Source organism: Etheostoma spectabile, chromosome 13 (assembly GCF_008692095.1).
Source record: "Etheostoma spectabile isolate EspeVRDwgs_2016 chromosome 13, UIUC_Espe_1.0, whole genome shotgun sequence".
NCBI lineage: Eukaryota > Metazoa > Chordata > Actinopteri > Perciformes > Percidae > Etheostoma > Etheostoma spectabile.
In genome coordinates, this window is record NC_045745.1 from 7,821,668 (window position 1) to 7,826,967 (window position 5,300).

A 5,300-nucleotide genomic window follows, 5' to 3' on the forward strand; every position below is an offset into this window, starting at 1 on the left:
ATGCTCCGGAACACTGCTACAATTGCATCCTTAGCCAGGTACAGACTACGGTTGAGACCTGTTAAAAGAGTGTTCATTACACAACCACTCAGTGCAGTTTCTCAGTGATCTGAGAGTAAAACTTCTCCAAATTCTAAATGTCTAAATGTCATTTAAATAAGGCTAACAATTAACGATCGAAACAGCTCGTCTAGCGGTTGACGGCTAACCCCAGAGACTGATCCCCTAGCCTAGAGAACAACAGATTTCTTTTACCTGAAATATGCGCTAAGTTATTCTCCAGTCATGTCTTCTTCGCTGAGACATACGTTTTTACTGTTCCTGAAAACGATGTACTGGTCGATGTCTCTCTAACGTAGCAGAACCAGTTTTAATTGAACAGAAATATGTTTCACGCTGTTAGATGAGCGTTACACATGAAGCGGCCTCTTTTCACTACACGCGGCATCAGTCTCATTGGTCTGGAAATGAAAAACAGGCTTTTTTTCTGTTCTGTTTCTATGTGATGATATGTTTTTGTTGTATGAAATAGAAAATGAAATCAGTCTTTTTTTTTAATTTTGTTCATCCGTTTTGGACCATGAAAAGGAAAAAATGTTTTGTATTTAAATTTTCAATTTTGGTTTTTAAAACAAAAACAAATACCCACTTGTTTTAGTTTTTTAATACCTGTTCATGAAATGAAAATCAAATGACCAAAACACACACTGACCCATCTATCTGACCATGTTGAATGAACTATTTAAGCACATCTGTATCAAGTACAAATTCAAAATGTTATTGGCTTTTTCATTAGATTTTTTGTAAAAATCATTTTCCAAGCCATGGAGTTGTCTTTTAGAAACTGGAACTCTGCAAAATAAGTGGATCTGAAGAAGAGACACATGTAGTAGTACAAACCCTAACCCTATGGCAGATTCATGAGATGTTAGAATGTAATCTTATTCACCAGGCATAGTCTGTTACACGTAAAAAACGTGTGTGTCGTCATAATTAGTGTCTTGTTTTGGGAAACTTTTTGTTGGTGAGCAATCAAAGCACAACTTCCTCTCGTACCCATAAAAGCAATATTGGTCCATGTGATTGAAGGACGTTTTGTGTAACACGCCGGGTCCTCAGCCTATATAACAGCTGCCGGCAGCACAGAAACACATGTTGCATTCACCACCTGAATACTTTCAATCTGTGTATCTAGTGAGCCTGGCTGTCGCATTTTACTGCGTGCCAATCGCATGTTACTGGCGAGATGAGGATTTTGCAGAGGTATGTTTTCTTGTCTTGTCTTGTTCTTCAAGTTGCTCACTATTTTTCATTAAAGTGCATGTGGAAACTTGAATTTATCCAGAAATGTTAATGTTACGCTGTACAGGACAAAAATGGGAAGCTGCTGTAATAGTTCTGCATATTAACAAACAGATCTCTTCTTCCTACAAGATTGTATGTACGTCTGCAGCTGATGCATGTTTAAGTATCAAAGTCCTGTTCTTACAGAGCTACCTGAGAAATCTCAACCTAACAGAGGAGAAAGGTCCAACTAGCAGACGCGGGATCAGCCAGTGGAGAGAAGCTGAGTGGATGCAGAGTTCTTCGGCCTCCAGATCACCGGGACCTGGATGCTGACACCATGGCGATGATGAAGAAGCCCCGCTGTGGCGTCCCAGACACCACCTTGCCAGTTCTCCACGTTTGAAGTAACCTCAAGTGGAGAAAACAGCCTTACCTACAGGTGATGATCTGAAAAGAAAACATGTGAGAAGTTAATGTAGGCAGTGCATGTCGTTAATATTTAAAATAAAATAACCCTTTTCTGTCCTACAGGATAGAGACTACACACCTGACATGCCTGTGGCAGAGATAGATGACTCCATAGAGAAAGCTCTGCAGGTTGGCCAAATCACTCCTCTGAGATTCACACGAATCACAGTGGCACCGCTGACATCATGATCTCCTTTGGTCCAAGGTGAGTTCACAATCACTTTTCCTGTGTCTTTCCCAGTGACTTACTCTCTCTGTGATCAGGTTATTGTTTGTGACATCCCATAAAGCGTCTTTGCTATAACTATTTGTTTAATGTGTCTCTCATGAGCACTAGGATGCATTTTAAAAACCCTGTTCTGATTTACGTCTGATGTGTATTTTATACTTCTTCATGGCTTGCAGCTCTGTTTGGTTTGGAAACATGACCTGAGTAGATTTCTGTCACAGAACATGGGTATTTTTACCCCTTGATGGCCCTGATGGCACTCTTCGCCCATGCCTTTGCCCAGCCCCTGGCATTGGAGGAACGCTCATTGATGATGATGATCCTTCACTTCCGCTCAATACCGGTCAGTTTGTTTCTTTACTCACTAACTGCTACTATCAGTGTATGTATTGACATGCTATAATCACGGAGAGGAGCTGAACTAACCTGTACTTCTGTGTTTTCCTGCTGTAGGCTACGTCCTCTTCATGGTGGCTGCCCATGAGTTTGGCCACTCCGGGCTTGTCTCACTCTGATGATCCTTGGCTCTCATGTACCCTTGTACTCCTACAATAACCCAGACACCTTTGTTTCTGCCCCGGGATGATGTCAACGGCATCCAGTCTCTCTATGGTTAGTACTAACTATCTGGATCATCTGGGCCTGTTTTGAACGCATCTCACTAACCAGTTTGTTTTGATATCTTACAAAATTAAGACCGCTGGATGGTCACATGACTAAAGTTTAACGGTCAGTTTAGTTTATTCGCGAAATTTACTGAAGCCGAATGGCACGTGAGGAATGTCTTCAGGGGCTGTTTAGCTGACAAAATATTAACAAAGTGATGTTCTGGCACCAGAACATTTTGTCCAGATTAGAAAAAAGTGGTTTTGGTTTAAACACCTGTCCCTTAGTAGTACTCCAGGCATGAACACACATTCCTGGGTGAAGGTCTCCCCAGGATGGTCTTATACAGCAGCCCTCAACATGGTGCTACAGTAATAAAATACGTGGAATACATACCCAGTCAGTACTTTGGTAGCTGTAGCACGAATGGTTCAAAAGACCACCTGTTGTACACATAGCACATAACACTTGGTTAATTGTTGTAATGAGATTGTGATTTTATTAACGTCCAGGTCCAAACCCTGATACGGATGAGATAAAGATAAACCTCACCCCCCACCACCCCTGATGTCTGTGATTCAACCCTGGTCCTGGATGCTGTCGCCACCCTCGAGGAGAGAGCTCTTCTTCAAGACCGGTAAAGCAGACAACAGTCCAATGTTCAAAAATCGATGCTGTTGTCATAAGAGTTTTTCTGCTCACAATTGAATTTAAACTATTTTATGTTCTTGTGTGTTCTCAGCTTCTTCTGGCGAGCTACCCTCAGAGCATACACCCAGCAAAGTCTCATCACAAACTTCTGGCCCAATGCTCCCACCACATCGACGCTGCTTATGAAAGCCAACAGTCAGACAGAGTCCTTCTCTTTAAAGGTATTTGTTCTCCTTATCTACCCCAAGTTCCTAATCTGACTATTGTCAACTACCTTATGTATCTTAGTACAGTACAGCATATGTTAAAAGTATTTTTTTTGATCTCGATACAGATCGAGAGTGTGGGCTTTCAGCGGCTATGATCTTGTGAGGCTATCCAAAGCACTTCCCAGTTTTGGTCTGCCCAAAAGTTGTGAAAATCGACGCAGCCCTCTATGACGCTGAATCCGGCAAGACTCTGTCTTTGTAGAGCGCTCCTACTCAGGTCTTCAAATGATCAATGTGTGAAGATAACTTCAGGTGACGTGATGTAGGCGTGATGATGTTTTTACAAGATGGTTTACATTTTCAATCATGTAAATCACTGTCTCTGTTCCTCATTATGATGAGGCCAAGAAGACCATGGACGGGATTCCCCAAGCAAGTGATCAGACATCCTCGGCCTGACCGCAAGGTGACTGCTGCTTTCCAAGTCAACGGTGAGTTCCATTTAAAGCTGAACTGAGATTTCAGTCCAAACAACCATGGTGAGAATTGTTTTGCACAGGCACTAACAGAAGTCTCTGTCCTGCAGGTTTTCCTACATCTACAGCGGACCGTACATGTTTGAGTACAGCCTGAGGCCGGAGGTTGTTCCGTGTGCTGAGAACAGCTACTTCCTGCGCTGCTCTAAAGCCTAGAGCGATTTAATGGCCAAGCTGCTTATGTAGCCTCTCTGAATGAGAATGAAGGAGTTAATGTGTCCTGCCTTGCAAAATATATTTTATAATATACACTACCAGTCAAAGGTTTAAAAATGTCCATTGCACTCCACTGTGACAGACTACCAGCTGAGATCAATGTGCATTGTTTTTAACCAGGGCAGCAGTTTTCAGATTACATTTGTGCTTATATAATTGCAAACAGGTTCCCAGTTTTTCTAGTTGTTTTTAAATGTATATCATTTAGTAAACAGCATGTGCCTTCGGACATTGGATGATGTGGTTGTTGATAATAGCCAATATATTATTGCATAGATGTCACCCTCCTCACTCAGATCAGCTGCTATCGGTCTATAATGGGGACTTTTGACGCTGTAGTGTATATTGTTTTTTTAGACACATATGGGTTCATGCTGGATATGCCCTCCGATAACATCCCCTTGTCTGTATGTTTTTCAAATGGTATTTTTGTTATGTCAGCTGTTGCTTTTCATTTAATTTAATTTAATTTCATTAAGTTTATTTATGCCCTAGTCCTAATTTAATAACTGCTGTTATTTTTGTTTTGTTTGTGTTTAAGAGTTTAAGTGTGGACACTTTAGAGCATTTTACTTAAAATGTATTCTCAAATATTACAATGTTACATTTGCACATGGTCTACACGTTGTCCTCACTGTGATAAAACACACAATTGTAGGGTGTGCACAAACTAGCAAAAAAAAAATAATAGACCAGGGAAAAAAAATTGTCACCATGAATTGGCAAATAAGTTTTAATACATTTTTAACATGTTTGTTCTTATTTTGCTGCAGATCAATCTGTTTGCCATGATATGGCTTTTGCAACTTTTAACAACACTGACATTTAATTTATTAGTGGAAATCTGAAAGAAAATGCAGTAATACATATAACTGTTCATATTTCATCTGCAACCTTATTGGTTCAGTTTTTAGATTGTTCTATAATCTTTTTCTCTAAGTACCACGTTGTACAGTTGTTTCAGGAGCTATAGGAAAGTCATGGGCCAATGCTGACATCTCACAACGCAAAGTTGGGCTGTGGAAACGATGGCCCTCTTCCTCGCAATCCCCAGAATTGCCTCTAAATCAGCTTTATATTCCTCATACCATGTCTTAA

General features: G+C 40.7%; 1 pseudogene; it reads left to right on the plus strand.

The window, feature by feature from the left end:
* On the plus strand, positions 1-4,188 carry LOC116700831 (collagenase 3-like; annotated as a pseudogene).
* The last annotated feature ends 1,112 nt before the right edge of the window (positions 4,189-5,300 follow it).